General features: G+C 53.9%; 2 non-coding genes and 5 pseudogenes across 2 annotated transcripts; all 7 read right to left on the bottom strand.

Moving 5' to 3' along the window:
* Nucleotides 1-5,294: 5,294 nt before the first annotated feature.
* On the bottom strand, nt 5,295-5,474 carry LOC116967160 (annotated as a pseudogene).
* A 4,126-nt stretch (nt 5,475-9,600) lies between these two features.
* Nucleotides 9,601-9,765, bottom strand: LOC116967176 (annotated as a pseudogene).
* Nucleotides 9,766-10,015: 250 nt separating this feature from the next.
* On the bottom strand, nt 10,016-10,207 carry LOC116967166. Its single transcript, XR_004410171.1, has one exon. It is a non-coding gene; the product is annotated as a U2 spliceosomal RNA (small nuclear RNA).
* Nucleotides 10,208-14,458: 4,251 nt separating this feature from the next.
* LOC116967186 lies at nt 14,459-14,569 on the bottom strand (annotated as a pseudogene).
* Nucleotides 14,570-14,810: 241 nt separating this feature from the next.
* Nucleotides 14,811-14,983, bottom strand: LOC116967161 (annotated as a pseudogene).
* Nucleotides 14,984-19,692: 4,709 nt separating this feature from the next.
* LOC116967190 lies at nt 19,693-19,771 on the bottom strand (annotated as a pseudogene).
* A 244-nt stretch (nt 19,772-20,015) lies between these two features.
* LOC116967155 lies at nt 20,016-20,206 on the bottom strand. The gene has a single exon (XR_004410165.1). It is a non-coding gene; the product is annotated as a U2 spliceosomal RNA (small nuclear RNA).
* Nucleotides 20,207-20,431: the final 225 nt, after the last annotated feature.

Here is a 20,431-nt window from a genome sequence, read left to right on the forward strand (position 1 = left end):
CCGAGGGAGACAGTCCAGGGGGGGTGGGGTGGGGGGCACTCAGCAGGGCCGGTTCAGAGCCGCTATAGCTCTTGGAATAAAGCTGTTTCTGAGTCTGGAAGTTCGGGCGTAGAAGGCCTTGTAATGTCTGCCGGAGGGAAGATAGATAGATAGATAGATATAATAGATAGATATAATTTATTTGCCACACAACCAGGGTTGGTGGAAATTTGGGTTGTCAGCAGCAGTACAATAATAAAGAACACACAATAAAACTGTAACACAAACATCCACCACAGCATTCATCACTGTGGTGGAAGGCACAAAAATTTGGCCAGTCCTCCTCCATTCCCCCCCCCCCCCCCGTGTACAGGACCAGAGTCCAGTCAGTCCAGGATCGGCTCTTCCTCACCGGAGACCGCGGCTTTAGATTGTTGTAGGCCGCCGGCCGGTGGTCGAGATTTAAAGTCCCCGCCGCAGCCAGAAGCACCGTAGACTGCAGGGCCGGCAGTCGAAGCTCCCCTCCAGGGGTGATGGTAAGTCCATGCCGCACCCGCGGTAGAAGTTGGCCGCGGGCCGGCAGTGATGGCTTCTTCTTCCCCCGGGTCCCCAACGTGAGATCCCGGGCTGTAGACGCCGCACCAGCTGGAGCTCTGCAGACCACGGCTTCAGGCTGCGACTTCAGGCTGCCGGCTGCTCCGGGCCAGCGAAACGGAGCGCTCCCATCCAGCGAGCCCCAGCGAGGGTCGCCCGCTCCACGCCGAGAGTCCACGCTGCGCCCGCCGCTGAAGCCCCGGGCGCGCCTCCGGGAAAGGCCGCGTCGATCCTTGATGTTAGGCCACGGGGGAGGCGACCTGGAAAAAGTCGCCTCTCCATGGAGGAGGCGACCGAAGCGGTTTCCCCCCTTACCCCCCCACACCACCCCCCACACAAAACACACGAAGAAACACAAAATACACACTTTAAAACATACTAAAAAATAAAAAAAAGATGGAAAAACTGACGCGCTGCTGACATGGCTGCACACAGAGGAGCGCCCCCTACAAGTAGTTCGAACAGTCCATTACAAGGGTGTGATGAGTCTTTATGGATGCTGACGGCCTTCCTGAGGCACCGCGTGTGGTAGATGCCCTCCAAGGCTGGTAGCTCTGTCCCAATAATCCTCTGTGCTCTGTGGACGACGCGCTGAAGAGCTCTCCTCTCCGCCTCCGTGCAGCTGAGATACCACACAGAGATGCCATACGTTAATATGCTCTCTGTGGTGCAGCGGTAAAACGTTGTCAGCAGCTGTTGGGGCAGACCAATCTTTTTTAATGTCCTCAGGAAGAACAGTCGTTGCTGTACCTTCTTGACCAGCGCAGCTGTGTTGGTGGACCATGTGAGGTCCTCTGAAATGTGAGTGCCCAGAAACTTAAAGCTGGACACTCTCTCCACACTTTCCCCGTAAATGGAGATTGGGTCGTATTCTCCATTATGGGACCTCCTGAAGTCAATAATCAGCTCCTTGGTCTTGGAGGTGTTTAGTGACAAGTTGTTACGTGCGCACCAGTCCGCCAGGTTCTGCACCTCCGCTCTGTATTTTGTTTCATCACCGTTGGTGATCAGCCCAATCACTATTGTGTCGTCTGCAAACTTCACGATGGTGTTGGTGTCGAATGCAGGAACACAGTTGTGAGTGAAGAGGAAGTAGAGCATGGGGCTTAGTACACAGCCCTGTGGTGTGCCGGTGCTCGGGGTGATAGTGGAGGACAGGTGCAGGCCCAGTCTCACTGCCTGCGGTCGCTCCGTCAGAAAGTTCAGGATCCAATCGCATATCGGCGAGCTGAGGCCTAGCTGGTGGAGTTTGGTGGTGAGCTTGGTGGGGATGACCGTATTGAATGCAGAGCTATAGTCAATGAAGAGCATCCTCACGTACGAGCCCTGTCTATCCAGGTGGGTCAGGACAGTGTGAAGAGCCAGAGAGATGGCATCCTCTGTTGATCTATTTGCCCTGTATGCAAATTGATGAGAGTCCAGTGAGGCAGGGATGCTGGATTTGATATGGGAGAGGACCAGCCTTTCGAAGCACTTCATTGGGATTGGAGTTAGGGCAACCGGGCGGTAGTCGTTCAGGTTGGTGACTTTGGACTTTTTCGGCACCGGCACTATGGTGGCTGTTTTTAGGCACTTGGGGACCGTTGCCAGAGATAGAGATAGATTGAAGATTCTCGTGAATACCTCCGCCAGCTGTACAGCACAGTCTTTTAGTACCCTTCCCTGGACTCCATCCGGGCCTGCAGCCTTGCGTGGATTGATCCTACGTAGAGCGCACTGTACCTCCTGAGTGCTCAGTGTTAAGGCCTGTCCCTCCGCCATGGCCGGGGTTATTCCACTCCTGGTGGTGTTGCCAGTTTCGAACCGGGCAAAGAAGGTGTTCAGTTCGTTGGCCAGTGTGATATCACCGTGGGGGCAGGAGGGGCTGTTCTTGTAGTCAGTGATGTCCCTGACACCCTGCCACATGCTTCTGGTGTCCGCGGCATTGAAGTGTTCTTCTACCCTTTGCCTGTGGATGTCTTTGGCCTTTTTTATGCCTTTGTTCAGGTTCGACCTGGTGGCCGCACTGTAGGCAGAAGTGTCCCTGGATTTAAAGGCATTGTTGCGTGCCCTTAGCAGATCCTGAACCTCCTTGTTCATCCATGGTTTTACGGTTTGGGAACATCTTTATTTGCTTGTCCACTGTGACAGTCTCCACACAGCAGTTGATGTAGGAGAGCACAGTGGATGTGTACTCCTCCAAGTCTACCTCTGTACCACTGGTAGCCTGTTGTTCAAACAGGTCCCAGTCGGTGCGATCAAAGCAGTCCTGGAGTTGTAGGGTGGCATCCTCGGGCCATATTTTGACCGTCCTTATTGCAGGTTTGGTCTTGCGGATGAGGGGTTTGTATGCAGGCAGTAGAAACAGTGAGAGGTGATCGGATTGTCCCAGGGATGGGCAGGGGAGAGCTCTGTAAGCGTCCTTGATGTTGGTGTACACTTTATCCAGTGTGTTTGAGCCCCTGGTAGGGCACTGCACATGCTGGTGGAATTTGCGGAGTGTGGCTCGTAGGTCGACCTGGTTAAAGTCCCCTGCAACAATGAAGGCACCGTCGGGGTGAGCATCCTGCTGCTTACTGATGGCCGAGTGCAGCTGTGCTAGTGCTAGGTTAGCATTAGCCTGTGGTGGGATGTATATGGCCATGATGATAACCACAGTAAACTCCCGAGAGGTAAAACGGCCTACATTTAAGCAGTAGGTATTCCAGGTCTGGGGAACAGTAGCTCTCTACTGCAGTGTGGTTGGTACACCAGTCATTGTTGATGTAGATGCAGAGCCCGCCACCCTTGCTCTTACGGAGTCCTTTGTTCTATCAGCACGTTGATTAGGTCCACAGCCCCATCGGGAACCAGCGCGCTGAGCCAGGTCTCTGTGAAGATCAGCACACAGCAGTCTTTCAGGGATCGCTGGGTGTTGATCCAGAGCCTTACCTCATCCAGCTTGTTGGTGAGTGACCGGACATTTGCGAGAAAGACGCTTGGGAGCGATGGTCTTTGTGGTGCCCTCCGTAGCCTGTCCTGCACCCCCGCTCGCTTTCCACGCTTCTGCTTTCGCTCCCGGCGCTTGCTCCGCCTCCTACCCTCCGGAGTGGTGATCCAGGAGGCTGTTCTGCCCAGCTCCATCGGGATTTTGGTAAGGATATTGTAGTACTCACACGCCAGTTTCTCGCAGCCACGTCCGATGTTGAGCAGTTCCGTGCGGCTCCATGTGCGACCCGTCGGGATTGCGATGCGGGTCCTGGATTTCCTCGTCCTGGAGGTGAGTTTCTTCCTATGGTTTCTGGGGTTTCTAAGGGTTCTAGGGGTTCTGAGGTGTTTAATTACCTTACTTTCACAGCCGCGTTCGGTACCGGGCTGCTCCGAGTTAACTCGATCTTGGGAGCGCAAAGCCGCTGCGTCTGAACGCGCCGCCATATTTTCAATAGTACGTGTCCAAATGTCACATTATTTCACATTAAAATTTTTGTAATCTTGTCATGCCACCCCCCTTTTTGAAAAGCTTCGTACGGGCCTGATACCCCCAATACCATATGCTCGAATTTTGCACAGTAATCTCTTGTGTGGGACCTTGTCAAAGGCTTTTTGAAAGCCCAGAAACACCACATCCACTGGCTCTCGCTATAATTCAACACAAAGTACATTTTAGAAACATAGAAAATAGGTGCAGGAGTAGGCCATTCGGCCCTTCGAGCCTGCACCGCCATTCAATATGATCATGGCTGATCATCCAACTCAGTATCCTGTACCTGCCTTCTCTCCATACCCCCTGATCCCTTTAGCCGCAAGGGCCACATCTAACTCCCTCTTAAATATAGTCAATGGCCTCAACTACCTTCTGTGGCAGAGAATTCCAGAGATTCACCACTCTCTGTGTGAAAAATGTTTTCCTTATCTCGGTCCTAAAAGATTTCCCCCTTATCCTTAAACAACAGAACCACATCTCCACTGGGCACAGGAACCCGGGTTCCATAGCCCGATCATGGATTGCTTTCTTTCCCTCTCCTTTCTTTAGCTTTCCAATTCATTCCTGAAGACTTCTTGCAGACTCGTGAGAGGCTTCTCAGAGCCACTTGCAAAAGTCGCCTCCAGCACAAAACTCTGCTCCTGCTCACCTGGCCTTGCCTTTCCCCTTCACCAGCCAGCCAGCTGCTTGCTGCCTCTCCTCCTCAGCCTTAAACCTGGCTCGTGACAAATCCACAAAGGCGGCCGGCCTTGTCATGACCCACACTGGCGACGGTGCAAGCCCGGCCACCCTCCAGAGCCAGTCATCCCACCGCCGCAGGCAGCCTTGCCAATACACAGCCGACAGCGCAGTGTGCCGGCCGCCCTCCCATCCCCGCTCCCAGAACGTGCGGCCAGGGCTTCTGTCGGGGGGACGGGTCCGCCACATTGACCAAGCCAGGGCTCTCCCTGCAGCCGCTCACTCGTGTGAAGGCGCTAAATTCACCCCTGCCCCCGCCAGAGAGTCATACCTTAGCGGTGCTCGCTATGACGACTTGATTGGCAGAATCGCCAATTGTGACTTTGAACATTTTTTTTCTCCTTCCTGAAAGTTTCAGTTGCATTTGGGTTGAAATGCGAGCAGCATCCTCCTCTTTTTCCTTTACTTCAGTGGTCCCGTCAACACACACACACACACACATGCGCAGAGTGAGAGAGGGCAGCAGGCAGACACGCAGCTTTTATGCAAGCGCGAAGAGGAAGTTTTGTCTTTTCTTTTGAACTTTGAAAAAGTCCCAAAAGGGAGGCGCACCGTTCCCAGAGACACTGCAATACTGGGTCGATGCGTGGAGTGGACGGAGCAAGCCCCTATTCCATCTCCCTGTTCCAAAAATCAATTTAATATATGGTCCCTAGATAAGGGATGTATCAGATATTAAACTGATAAGAACAGATTTTTTTTAAAATTTCAAAATAGACTTTATTCAATTGATAAATATATACAATTCCTGAACCATTCAAACAAAATTCATCCGACATTTTCGGAGACTATACAATTTTTTTACATTTGTCAAATTTCACCAAACAGTCCCCCACCCGTGCCACTCTGTGCCCCTGTCCAAGTAATAAATATATACAATGTGTACACAGTGCGAAAATTCCATCTGACATTTTCGTCGGCTATAGAGATTGTTCAATACCGTTTATAAGTCTTGTAAGTTCCGCTAAAATGTCACCCACCCGTGCCACTCATGAGGCCCCCTGGCGTGGGATACCTTCCCTTAATTTAATTTGAGGGGCGTCTCCACCATACCGTGCCCATGTCCAGCAGCGGAAGGACCCTAGACTGTGGCCCTCCCCCACCGAGCCTTGGCGTTGGCTGCACCAAGCTTCAGCGAGTCCCTTAGCACGTACTCCTGCAGTCTGCAGTGGGCCAGTCGGCAACATTCCCTGACGGACATCTCGCTCTGCTGGGTGGTGAGCAACGCTCGGGCAGACCAAAGAGCGTCTTTCACCGAGTTGATGACCCTCCAGCAGCACTCGATGTCAGTCTCTGAATGTGTCCCTGGGAACAGTCCGTAAATCACAGAGTCCTCTGTGACGGAGCTGTTCGGGATAAACGTTCCAGGGACCCTTTCATACCTCTCCAGACTCGTTTTGAAAATCCACACTCTGCAAAGAGGTGGGCAACCGTCTCCTCTCCATAGCAACCGTCCCGGGGGCAGCGTGCGCTGGTAGTGAGGTTCCGACGGTGCAGGAAGGATCTAACTGAGAGGGCTCCCCTCACCGCCAGCCAAGCCAGGTCTTGATGCTGCCCTTCATCATCGAGTCTGACATGCTGCCGGCTAGAAGCATGTCGTTGTACACTTCCAGCAGGTCCGGGCCCACCCAGTGCCACAGAGCCGAATACAACTCGGCCGGTAAGCCATCGCTTCCGGGAGTTTTACTCGAGTCAAAGGAGCGGATGGAGCCGGTCAGCTCCTCTAGGGTCAGTGGTTGGTCCAGACTCTCCCGCTTGCTGTCCTCCAAGACCTCCGTGATAGAGGACAGGAAGTTCTGGGAGGCGGTGCTGTCTGTGGCCTTTTGGTCATACAATTCCGAGTAAAAGGATTTGCAGACCCTCATCATGTCTGTCTGCGAGGATGCTACCGAGCCGTCCTCCTCCCTAAGGCTGTTAATCACAGAGCTCCCCCTGTGAACCTTATGGAAGAAGAAACGTGAGCACGTCTCATCCTGCTCCACATGGCGGACCCTGGATCGGAAGATGATCTTGGAGGATTCAGAGGTAAAGAGCCGAGCTTGCCGGTCCTTCACCTCTCTAAGTTCCTCCCTCACATCCACCCCCCTCGACTGCAGAAGGAGCAGTTGTTGCAATTCTGTCTGGAGTTGGCACAATTCCCTCTGACTCTGTCTTGCTCTCTGAACCCCTTTGGCTATGAAGAACCTCTTAATGTTCTCCTTGGTTGCTTCCCACCAGAGTGTCGGGGAGTCAAAGAGGGGCCTCACCGTTCTCCAACGTGCGTAGTCCCTCTTTAGCTCCTCAACGTTCTCTGGGGTCAACAGCTTCACATTTAACTTCCACGTCCCTCTGCCTGCCTTCCGGTCCTCCCGTAGATGACAGGAAGCCTGAAGGAGGCAGTGGTCAGAGAAGAACACCGGCGTGAGGTCGGTGTGTCTCACCGTGACGGCCTTCGTGGTGAAGACGAAGTCTATCCGGGATCGGGCCAAACCGTCCGATCTCGACCAGGTGAACTGCGACTGGGACCCGCCTGCAGGGTCGCTGAAGGCGTCGTGCAGCTTTGCGTCTTTTACCGTTTCCATCAGGAACTTGGACGTGCTGTCCAGTCTGTTGTCGGCACTGCCGGATCGTCCAGCCGCATCAATGATGCAGTTGAAGTCTCCGGCCAGAACGAGCTGCCGGGACGTGGCCAACAGCACTGGGTGCTGCTGGAGAACGGCCTGCCGCTCGCTCCGCACGGGTGGGGCATACACATTAATCAGCCGGAGCGGAGAACCACGGTACATTACATCCACCACGAGGAGACGCCCCGCAACCACCTCCCTGACCTCAGTGATGGCGAAGTTCCCTCCCCGCAGCAAGATCCCCAGGCCGGAAGCACGACAATCATTGCCCCCCGACCACACCGACAGTCCGTGGGGCCACCATCGCGACCACCTCCGATAACAGCGGAGGTGTGGCAACCCGCACTCCTGTAGAAAAGTCACATCTGCCTTGACCTTGGCCAGGTACTGTAAGGCATTAACACATCGCGCAGTGCTCTTCACACTGCGCACGTTTAAGGATGCCAGTTTGAGCTCCATTGTCCTTTAGAGTCACTGGCCATTTTCCTGTTCCCTCATGCCCACCGCTTCGGTGAATTGCCTCACCTTTCCTGGGCTCAGATACCCGGCCTCCTCAACGGGTTGGGTTTCCCCTGTGGTAACCCGAGGTGTCGTTGGGGGGGGGCTGCTCGTTTTACCCCCTTCTGGGTGCGCCGCTTCCCCCGTCTCTCGTGGCTGGGGCTCAGTGACAGGCTTACTGCTCCCGGAAACTCGTAGCTGAGGCCCAATGGCCGCTGCACTGCTCCCGGTTGCCCGGAGCTGGGGCCCATCGGCCGCTACAATGCTCCCGGTTGCCCGGAGCTGGGGCCCATCGGCCGCTACAATGCTCCCGGTTGCCCGGAGCTGGGGCCCATCGGCTGCTACAATGCTCCCGGTTGCCCGGAGCTGGGGCCCAACGGCCACTGCACTGCTCCCGATGCCCTGGGGCTGGAGCCCCTCGACCGCTGCACCGCTCCCGATGCCCTGGGGCTGGAGCTCCTCGATCGCTGCACTGCTCCCGTTGTCCTGGGGACGGAGCCCCTCGACCGCTGCACTGCTCCCGTTGTCCTGGGGCCGGAGCCCCTCGATCGCTGCACTGCTCCCGATGTCCTGGTGCAGGTGTACAATCGTCCTGCACCTTCTCCTTTCCACCCCGGTTTTCTTCTTGTGGGGTTTCCCGTTCGCCTCATCCTCCGACGAGGAGGAGAGGTTGCTGTCAGGGAGAGAGACCGTTTTTTTGGGGGTTTTTTGGGCTTGCCATCCCCTTCTGGCCTCTGCTCCGTGTGCTGACCCTTCTGGTGTATTTTGTACTTTACTGTAGTCCAAATTTGCTCTCCCCCCTCCTCCATGGACTCTCCCTCCTGGGCTTGGTGCTGGAGTTCTCCTGGCACTTGGGGGCTCGAGGTGGTTGAGGTGGCTGAGGTGGTAGGGCTGTCCTCATCCCTGTTTCCCCTTTCTGCTGGGGACTTGGCAGTGGTAGTGGGTGTCTCACCTACCCTGGGGGTGCTGGAAGCCGCCCCTCTTGTTGCCTGTGCATATGTACAGGCTCTTTTTGGGCAGGCCCTGTAAAGGTGGCTTCCCTCCCCACACAGGTTACAGTTCTTGCTGGCTTGACAGTCTTTTGTCTCGTGGCCCTCCGTTTTGCAGTTTTTGCAGACCACTGCATTGCATTGGGCCATCACATGTCCAGGCTTGTTACATTTTCTGCAAACTCTGGGCTGCCCCACGTAATTTAAATATCCTCGGTTTCCTCCAATTGCGAACACCGATGGAGGGTGGAGGAGAGTTCCTTCCTTGTCCACCCTCAGCTTTACCTTGACCTGCCGCTTGCTCGTCCAAATCCCATGCAGATCCTTCACGTCCACGCTGTTCCCTGCTCCGTCGGCGTAGCGAGCAAGGAAGGTGAGGACATCCACTACGGGCACATGTGGGTTGAACATATGCACCGTGATCGTCCTTTCTTTTTGGTTTGGGAGGGTGAAGAGTGGCTGCACCTTCAGCAACGACAGCGGAGCTTCATTCCCCTTCTCCTGGAAATCCTTTAACAGTTTTTGCCATCCTGTCGGAAGCACAAATGTAACGTCGAAATAACCGTTACCCGGGAAGTCCTGGAGGCAGTAGATATCCCTGGGCTCGAACTTGCAGGTTTCCAGCAAGACCTTCTTTACAAAGGTATCTCGACTGAAGGGCATCCCCTCACTGAGATCCTTGACACTAATCCTGAGGGTATTGCGGATACCCTGTCCTCTAGCTCCCATTGCAGCTGCCATTGCTACGATTTTAAAATCGCAATCTGCAGCTCCTGACCTTAATGGACCGCCAGGACTGTTCTAATAAGAACAGATCCCTTTCCCTGTTCTAACAAGAACAGACGCTCTTTTTTAGCACTCTTTTACTGACTGATAAGAACAGATACTACACTTGATCTTAGCCAAAAGGCCGAGAAGCGACTTGATTGGCAGAGCCGGCAATTGTGACTTTGAACATTTTGCTGAAGATTTTTTTCTCCTACCTGGAAGTTTCAGTTGCTTTTAGGTTGAAATGCGAGCAGCATCCTCCTCTTACTTGAGTGGTTCCGTCAAGACACACACACACACACACACACGCAGAGTGAGAGAGGGCAGCAGGCAGACACGCAGCTTTTATGCAAGCGTGAAGAGTTACGTTTTGTCTTTTTTTTAACTTTGAAAATGTCCCAAAAGGGAGGTGCACCGTTCCCAGAGGCACTGCAATACTGGGTCGATGCGTGGAGTGGACGGAGCAAGCCCCTATTCCATCTCCCTGTTCCAAAAATCAATTTAATATATGGTCCCTAGATAAGGGACGTATCAGATATTAAACTGATAAGAACAGGTTTTTTTTTTTTTTTTTTTTTTTTTTAAATTTCAAATATACTTTATTCAATTGGTAAATATATACAATTTCTGAACCATTCAAACAAAATTCATCCGACATTTTCGGAGACTATACAAACTTTTTCCAGTACAATTTTTTTTTACATTTGTCAAATTTCACCAAACAGTCCCCCACCAGTGCCACTCTGTGGCCCCTGTTCAAGTAATAAATATATACAATGTGTACACAGTGCGAAAATTTCCATCTGACATTTCAAGTTCCACAAAAAATGTCCCCCACCCGTGCCACTCATGTGGCCCTCTGGTGTGGGATACCTTCCCTTAATTTAATTTGAGGGGCGTCTCCACCATACTGTGCCCCCCATGTCCAGCAGCGGAAGGACCCTAGACTGTGGCCCTCCCCCACTGAGCCTTGGCGTTGGCTGCACCAAGCTTCAGCGAGTCCCTTAGCACGTACTCCTGCAGTCTGCAGTGGGCCAGTCGGCAACATTCCCTGACGGACATCTCGCTCTGCTGGGTGGTGAGCAACGCTCGGGCAGACCAAAGAGCGTCTTTCACCGAGTTGATGACCCTCCAGCAGCACTCGATGTCAGTCTCTGAATGTGTCCCTGGGAACAGTCCGTAAATCACAGAGTCCTCTGTGACGGAGCTGTTCGGGATAAATCGTTCCAGGGACCCTTTCATACCTCTCCAGACTCGTTTTGCAAATCCACACTCTGCAAAGAGGTGGGCAACCGTCTCCTCTCCATAGCAACCGTCCCGGGGGCAGCGTGCGCTGGTAGTGAGGTTCCGACGGTGCAGGAAGGATCTAACCGAGAGGGCTCCCCTCACCGCCAGCCAAGCCAGGTCTTGGTGCTTGTTGGTCAGTTCTGGCGATGAGGCATTTTGCCAGACAAGCTGGGCAGTCTGCTCTGGGAACCACGCCACCGGATCCATCGAGTCCTTTCCCTGCAGTGCCTGCAGGACATTCCGTGCTGACCACTGCCCGATGGACTTGTGGTCAAAGGTGTTGGTCCGGAAGAACCTGTCAACAGACGTCAGATGGGGCGGCAATGTCCAGCTGACTGGTACATTGCGTGGCATCTGCGCCAGGCCCATCCTTCGCAACACCGGGGACAGGTAGAACCTCAGCAGGTAGTGGCACTTAGTGCCCACGTGCCTTGGCTCTACACTCCGCCTGATGCAGCCACACACAAAGGTGGCCATCAGGATGAGGGCGACGTTGGGCACGCTTTTACCCCCGTTGTCTGCCGACTTGTACATGGTGACCCGTCGTACCCAGGTCCATCCTCGACCCCCAGATGAACTGGAAGACGGCCCGGGTGATCCCCGTGGCGTAGGAGGGAGGGACAGGCCACACTTGTGCCAAGTACAGCAGACCCGAGAGCACCTCACACCTGATGACCAAATTTTTCCCGGTTATGGAGAGGGAGCGTTGCCTCCACAGCTCCAGCTTCCTCCCCACCTTGGCTATCCGCTCCAGCCAATTCTTGTTACTCGACTCAGCCCCCCCGAACCAGATCCCCAGCACCTTCAAGAAGTCAGGCTTGATGGTGAAGGGGATGGAAGATCGGTCGGGCCAGTTGCCAAAGAGCATGGCCTCGCTCTTCCTGCGGTTCACCCTGGCTCCCGTGGCCGACTCAAACTGGTCACAGATGCTGATCAATCTGCGGACCGACCTTGGATCCGAGCAGAAGACGGCGACATCGTCCATGTACAGGGAGGTCTTGACCTGAATGCCCCCACTGCCTGGCAATGTCACTCCTCTTATGCTCGCATCCTTCCTGATGGACTCGGCAAAAGGTTCAATACAGCAGACAAACAAGACAGGAGAGAGAGGGCAACCCTGCCTGACTCCAGACCTTACAGGGAAACTGTCTGATTCCCACCCATTGATTTGGACTGCACTACGGATGTTGGTGTAGAGCAGTTTGATCCAATTTCGGATTCCCTCCCCAAAACCCATTTTGGAGAGCACGTCCCTCATGTACGTGTGCGATATCCTGTCGAAGGCCTTCTCCTGGTCCAAGCTGACTAGGCAGGCATCCACCCGTCTGTCCTGCACATAGGCGATGGTATCTCTCAGCAGCGCTAGGCTGTCTGAGATTTTCCTGCCAGGTACAGCACAGGTTTGGTCCGGGTGGATCACCCGTCCCAGAGCAGACTTGACCCGGTTGGCGATGGCCTTAGACAGGATCTTGTAGTCTACATTCAACAATGTTATGGGTCTCCAATTCTTTATATCTTTCATCTCCCCCTTCTGCTTGTAGATTAGGGTGATGCTGCCCTTCCTCATGGAGTCTGACATGCTGCCGGCTAGAAGCATGTCGTTGTACACTTCCAGCAGGTCCGGGCCCACCCAGTCCCACAGAGCCGAATACAACTCGGCCGGTAAGCCATCGCTTCCGGGAGTTTTACTCGAGTCAAAGGAGCGGATGGAGCCAGTCAGCTCCTCTAGGGTCAGTGGTTGGTCCAGACTCTCCTGCTTGCTGTCCTCCAAGACCTCCGTGATAGAGGACAGGAAGTTCTGGGAGGCGGTGCTGTCTGTGGCCTTTTGGTCATACAATTCCGAGTAAAAGGATTTGCAGACCCTCATCATGTCTGTCTGCGAGGATGCTACCGAGCCGTCCTCCTCCCTAAGGCTGTTGATCACAGAGCTCCCCCTGTGAACCTTATGGAAGAAGAAACGTGAGCACGTCTCATCCTGCTCCACATGGCGGACCCTGGATCGGAAGATGATCTTGGAGGATTCAGAGGTAAAGAGCCGAGCTTGCCGGTCCTTCACCTCTCTAAGTTCCTCCCTCACATCCACCCCCCTCGACTGCAGAAGGAGCAGTTGTTGCAATTCTGTCTGGAGTTGGCACAATTCCCTCTGACTCTGTCTTGCTCTCTGAACCCCTTTGGCTATGAAGAACCTCTTAATGTTCTCCTTGGTTGCTTCCCACCAGAGTGTCGGGGAGTCAAAGAGGGGCCTCACCGTTCTCCAACGTGCGTAGTCCCTCTTTAGCTCCTCAACGTTCTCTGGGGTCAACAGCTTCACATTTAACTTCCACGTCCCTCTGCCTGCCTTCCGGTCCTCCTGTAGGTGACAGGAAGCCTGAAGGAGGCAGTGGTCAGAGAAGAACACCGGCGTGAGGTCGGTGTGTCTCACCGTGACGGCCTTCGTGGTGAAGACGAAGTCTATCCGGGATCGGGCCAAACCGTCCGATCTCGACCAGGTGAACTGCGGCTGGGACCCGCCTGCAGGGTCGCTGAAGGCGTCGTGCAGCTTTGCGTCTTTTACCGTTTCCATCAGGAACTTGGACGTGCTGTCCAGTCTGTTGTCGGCACTGCCGGATCGTCCCAGCCGCATCAATGATGCAGTTGAAGTCACCGGCCAGAACGAGCTGCCGGGACGTGGCCAACAGCACTGGGAGCTGCTGGAGAACGGCCTGCCGCTCGCTCCGCACGGGTGGGGCATACACATTAATCAGCCGGAGCGGAGAACCACGGTACATTACATCCACCACGAGGAGACGCCCCGCAACCACCTCCCTGACCTCAGTGATGGCGAAGTTCCCTCCCCGCAGCAAGATCCCCAGGCCGGAAGCACGACAATCATTGCCCCCCGACCACACAGACAGTCCGTGGGGCCACCATCGCGACCACCTCCGATAACAGCGGAGGTGTGGCAACCCGCACTCCTGTAGAAAAGTCACATCTGCCTTGACCTTGGCCAGGTACTGTAAGGCATTAACACATCGCGCAGTGCTCTTCACACTGCGCACGTTTAAGGATGCCAGTTTGAGCTCCATTGTCCTTTAGAGTCCATTTTCCTGCTCCCTCATGCCCACCGCTTCGGTGAATTGCCTCACCTTTCCTGGGCTCAGATACCCGGCCTCCTCCACGGGTTGGGTTTCCCCTGTGGTAACCCGAGGTGTCGTTGGGGGGGGGCTGCTCGTTTTACCCCCTTCTGGGTGCGCCGCTTCCCCCGTCTCTCGTGGCTGGGGCTCAGTGACAGGCTTACTGCTCCCGGAAACTCGGAGCTGAGGCCCAATGGCCGCTGCACTGCTCCCGGTTGCCCGGAGCTGGGGCCCATCGGCCACTACGATACTCCCGGTTGCCCGGAGCTGGGGCCCATCGGCCGCTACAATGCTCCCGGTTGCCCGGAGCTGGGGCCCAACGGCCACTGCACTGCTCCCGATGCCCTGGGGCTGGAGCCCCTCGACCGCTGCACTGCTCCCGATGCCCTGGGGCTGGAGCCCCTCGACCGCTGCACTGCTCCCGGTGCCCTGGGGCTGGAGCTCCTCGATCGTTGCACTGCTCCCGTTGTCCTGGGGCCGGAGCCCCTCTTTTACTCTTTTACTGACTGATAAGAACAGATACTACACTTGATCTTAGCCAAAAGGCCGAGAAGCTGGGAGAACCTCCTTTTTGATCAAGGTGTCTCCCCTGCCAGGTAAGTATCTAAGATTTTTTTCTCCTACCTGGAAGTTTCAGTTGCTTTTGGGTTGAAATGCGAGCAGCATCCTCCTCTTACTTGAGTGGTTCCGTCAACACCCACACACACGCAGAGTGAGAGAGGGCAGCAGGCAGACACGCAGCATTTATGCAAGCATGAAGAGTTAAGTTTTGTCTTTTGTCTTTGAAAATGTCCCAAAAGGGAGGTGCACCGTTCCCAGAGGCACTGCAATACTGGGTCGATGCGTGGAGTGGACGGAGCAAGCCCCTATTCCATCTCCCTGTTCCAAAAATCAATTTAATATATGGTCCCTAGATAATGGACGTATCAGATATTAAACTGATAAGAACAGATTTTTTAAATTTCAAAATATACTTTATTCAATTGGTAAATATATACAATTTCTGAACCATTCAAACAAAATTCATCCGACATTTTCGGAGACTATACAAACTTTTTTCCAGTACAGTTTTTTACATTTGTCAAATTTCACCAAACAGTCCCCCACCAGTGCCACTCTGTGGCCCCTGTTCAAGTAATAAATATATGCAATGTGTACACAGTGCGAAAATTTCCATCTGACATTTCAAGTTCCACAAAAAATGTCCCCCACCCGTGCCACTCATATGGCCCCCTGGTGTGGGATACCTTCCCTTAATTTAATTTAATTTGAGGGGCGTCTCCACCATACTGTGCCCCCCATGTCCAGCAGCGGAAGGACCCTAGACTGTGGCCCTCCCCCACCGAGCCTTGGCGTTGGCTGCACCAAGCTTCAGCGAGTCCCTTAGCACGTACTCCTGCAGTCTGCAGTGGGCCAGTCTTGCAGGTCTCCAGCAAGACCTTCTTTACAAAGGTATCTCGACTGAAGGGCATCCCCTCACTGAGATCCTTGACACTAATCCTGAGGGTATTGCGGATACCCTGTCCTCTAGCTCCCATTGCAGCTGCCGTTGCTACGATTTTTTAAATCGCAAGCTGCAGCTCCTGTCCTTAATGGACCGCCAGGACTGTTCTAACAAGAACAGATCCCTTTCCCTGTTCTAACAAGAACAGACGCTCTCTTTTACTGACTGATAAGAACAGATACTGTAAAAGGACTTGTTCGACACACAAAGTCTCTTACTAAGTATCTTTATTAAAGTCACTACACACATTGTGCTCTAGCTGTCCGTGGTCATCACTGGGACTAGAGAGAGAGCTAGAGGCGGGGAAGCTACAATTATACAGGAGACAATGGGGAGTTGTTAGTAGTGGTGAGGTCACTATGTTAAAGGAGCATGCACTGATCTACATCCTTCCTCTTGGAAACAAAGCGACCACGGCTCATACGCTAGAGGCAAACCAGAAACAGTTAGAAAACATCATGACTGCAAACTACTCGCACACTCCGTACCGGACAGGCGGCTTGACCAAACGCCCAGAACGGGTGCGCAACCCGCCTTCCCCTTCAACCGCAGGAGCGACAGGAACGGGGGCAGGGACGGAGATGGGAGAACCGGGAGACAAACGCCCAGGCGAAGGAGAACGGGGGGAAGGAACGGGTACCGCAGCAGGTGAGGCAGGAGAAGGAGGTTCGCGTGGGCTGGGCACAGGGAGCTGAGAAGGAAGTGCCCGGGGCATGCGAGGAGTGACAGGGGCAGGAGTTACAGGCGGCGGTGAATGGACAGGCGGCGAATACGGGTCCGCGGGAGGCGGAGCAGGCTCGTTGACAAGCAGCAGGTGCCACGCCATTCGAAGATGTCAGTGGCGACAGCCATCCATGGCAACTCGGGGGCCGGCTGCTGCATGAGAGGTTGGCGTTGTTGATGCGGCAGTAGGCTGTTGCAGGCAGCACAGGCGGAGACCCTGTCCCGAATCTCCTGAACCATGCCCGGCCAGAAAAACTGGGCTTGGGCCTGGGACAAAGTGGCCTCCACCCCGGGGTGACCGTTGTGTGCGGTTTGGAAGTAGTGATCACGCAGCGCGTTCGGCACCACGACCTTGTGACCCTTCACCACCACGCCGTTGTGCAGCACCAATTCGTCCCGAACCAGGAAGTAGGGCACGGCACCGGCCGGTAGGGAAGAGCGTCGGTCAGGCCAGCCACGGCAGATGATGCCCACAAGTTGTTGCAGGGCAGGATCAGCGGCAGTGTGTTTGACCAGGGACTGCATCTGCCAAGAAGGAACAATGTTAACGTTCAGTACCATCAGGTCAGAAGATTCGTATGGATGGCGGGCAACGGAAGGGAGCGGCGCACGGGACAATGTGTCGGCCACGAACATTTCCTTGCCCTTGCGGTACACAATGTTGAACGTGAATCGTTGGAGCTGCAGCATCATTCGCTGCAACCGTGAGGAGGCCGCATGGATAGGCTTGTTCAAGATAGAGACCAGCGGCTGGTGGTCAGTTTCAATGGTGAAAGTGTTGCCCAGAATGTAGTCCTTGAATTTGGAGCATGCGAACACCACGGCAAGGAGCTCCTTCTCGATCTGAGCGTAGCGCTGCTCAGCAGGGGTCATGGTGCGAGAGGCATAGGAAACAGGCAGCTGCCGATTGTCATGGAGCTGCAGGCAGGCAGCATCGAGTCCGAACCGAGATGCATCGCAGGTGAGGACGATTGGCCTGTTCAGGTCAAAGTACGTTAAAGTCGGGGTGCGTGCGAGCTTGGACTTCAGGGCTACGAATGCCGACTGGTGATGCGGGAGCCAGACCCAGGCATTGTCCTTTTTGATCAGCTCCCTCAGGGGAGCACTCAGGTCGCTGAGGTCGGGTATGAACTTACCCAGGTAGTTGACCATGCCCAGAAAGCGCTGCAGGCCGGGCACGTCTGTGGGAGCGGGCATTTCGGTGACCGCAGCAGTCTTCTGGGGGTCTGGCTTTAGTCCCCTGGCGGTGAATACGTGGCCTACGTACGTGACTTCCTGAACGCGGAACCGGCACTTCTTCGGGTTAAGCTTGAGATTGATCTCACGAGCCCTGTCCAGGACTTGGCGGAGGTGCAGGTCGTGCTCAGCGACGTCCCTCCCGTATACCAAAATGTCATCAACAATAATAGCGCACGGCAACCCGGAAAAACAGCTGCTCCATGGTCCGCTGGAAAACCTCGCTTGCTGAGTTGATCCCAAAGGGCATGCGGAGAAAACGGAACCTGCCGAAAGGTGTGCTGAAGGTGGTCAGGAAGGATGAACGTTCATCCAGAGGGATCTGCCAAAAGGAGCTCTTGGCATCTAGGACCGAGAAGACTGTGGCTGGACCGACCTGTGCAGCGACGTCCTCCACCGTCCGCATGGGGTAGTGCGGGCGTTGGATAGCAAGGTTCAGGTCCTTCGGGTTGATGCAGATCCTGATCTCGCTCGCATCTTTCTTGGCAGCGACGACCATGGTGGAGACCCACAGGGTGGGTGCGCTCACCTCCTTGAGAATGCCCGTGGAAACCATGTCACGCAGTGTGGACTCCACGCGGCCCTTCATGGCAAAAGACACACGGTGGGCCGGTCTAATCACCGGGTCGACCCCCGGGTCAACAACGATTTTATAGGCACAGGGCAGTTTGCCCAGAACGTCATCGAAACGGTCGGGATACTCTATCAGGGGGTCCATGGGGGCCTGCAGCAGGTGGATGTCGCGGTGAAAAGAGACCAATCCAAAGTCCTGGCATGCACGGGCGCCCAGCAGGGTGACGTTATCAGAGTCCAGCAGGAGGAAAGTGAGGGGCCGAGAGGTCTCGAGAACTGTACAGATAACCGTGGCCTTCCCCACGGCGACCAGAATACCTCCCCCATAGGCATGAAGGCGGGAGTCATCGGGAGTCACCCTCTCCCCCGAGCTTATCTGCTTGAAGAGGCGAACAGACATAACGTTGGCAAACGCACCAGTATCGACCTTCGCCGGGAAGGAGTGTCCATTCACAGTAACATGTACAGAGGGATCCGTTATCAATGCAGGTGCACTCAAAAGCGAAAACAAAGTTGAATCACCATGGGTGGAACTCGTATCAGAATCAGGGAGTTCAAGCTGGTACTGGGAACCAGGCGCGCTATCACAGTCCGCAAGGTTGTTTAGACTCCTTCTAGGAGCAGGGACAGGTTTCCCATGAGAACGACAGGCGGCAGAAAAATGGTTAAGCTTCCCGCAGGAATTGCAAGTTTTACCCAGCGCTGGGCAAACGTTGAACTGGTGCGACGAGAAATTACAATTTTGGCAGCGACGAGGGGTGACCTTAGCGGGTGCAGAGGGGGTGAACCGGCGAGGCGGGCTATTGATCCGCCGGCGGCCAACGGTACCGGTGAAATTGATGTCCTGGGACGCCGGGTGAGATACGGAGCCAACAGCAGAGGCCATACGAGCCGAATGCATGGCATCCTTTAGCGACAGGTCGGGCTTCATTAGGAGCTCTTCACGCAGCTTAGAGTTTAGGAGACCGTTGACCAGGACGTCCCTGATCAATTCGTCCGTTGTAATCGCTTCAAGGCGGCACCGCCGAGCCATATGTCGCAAAGAGGCAATGAAAGCGTCAATGTGCTCACCGGGAACCTGACGCCTTGTGAAGAACTTGAAACGCTCAATAATGTTATTGGTGGGTATGTCGCATAGGGCAGTGAATTTGGTCATGAGACATACCGGGTCATAGCGGTCTTCCGGAGGGACGAACTCGAACGATGCATAATGTTCCATAGCCTCCGGACCAGCCAGGTTGAGGAGTAGGTGAGCCTGTACCACAGGAGTGGCACCAGGATGAGCGATAGCGATGTAGTGTTCATAGTCGCGCTGGAAGACAGTCCAGCGGTGCACGATGTCCTCGTCAAAAACGAGCTTGTCAGGACGACGGCACGAGTTAGCCATAGTAAAATGTAAAGGTGGGGACACAACTGGGAGAAACAAATAATAAAATAAAGCCGATAAACAGGAGACGCAAGTCTACCGCGCTGACACCATGTAAAAGGACTTGTTCGACACACAAAGTCTCTTACTAAGTATCTTTATTAAAGTCACTACACACATTATGCTCTAGCTGTCCGTGGTCATCACTGGGACTAGAGAGAGAGCTAGAGGCGGGGAAGCTACAATTATACAGGAGACAATGGGGAGTGGTTAGTAGTGGTGAGGTCACTATGTTAAAGGAGCATGCACTGATCTACAGATACTACACTTGATCTTAGCCAAAAGGCCGAGAAGCGACTTGATTGGCAGAGCCGGCAATTGTGACTTTGAACATTTTGCTGAAGATTTTTTTCTCCTACCTGGAAGTTTCAGTTGCTTTTGGGTTGAAATGCGAGCAGCATCCTCTTCTTACTTGAGTGGTTCCGTCAAGACACACACACACACACGCAGAGTGATAGAGGGCAGCAGGCAGACACGCAGCTTTTATGCAAGCGTGAAGAGTTAAGTTTTGTCTTTTTTTTAACTTTGAAAATGTCCCAAAAGGGAGGTGCACCGTTCCCAGAGGCACTGCAATACTGGGTCGATGCGTGGAGTGGACGGAGCAAGCCCCTATTCCATCTCCCTGTTCCAAAAATCAATTTAATATATGGTCCCTAGATAAGGGACGTATCAGATATTAAACTGATAAGAACAGATTTTTTTTTTTTTTTTTTTTTTTTTTATTTCAAAATATACTTTATTCAATTGGTAAATATATACAATTTCTGAACCATTCAAACAAAATTCATCCGACATTTTCGGAGACTATACAAACTTTTTCCAGTACAATTTTTTTACATTTGTCAAATTTCACCAAACAGTCCCCCACCAGTGCCACTCTGTGGCCCCTGTTCAAGTAATAAATATATACAATGTGTACACAGTGCGAAAATTTCCATCTGACATTTCAAGTTCCACA

This window comes from Amblyraja radiata, chromosome 38 (assembly GCF_010909765.2).
Source record: "Amblyraja radiata isolate CabotCenter1 chromosome 38, sAmbRad1.1.pri, whole genome shotgun sequence".
In the NCBI taxonomy this organism is placed as follows: Eukaryota; Metazoa; Chordata; class Chondrichthyes; order Rajiformes; family Rajidae; genus Amblyraja; species Amblyraja radiata.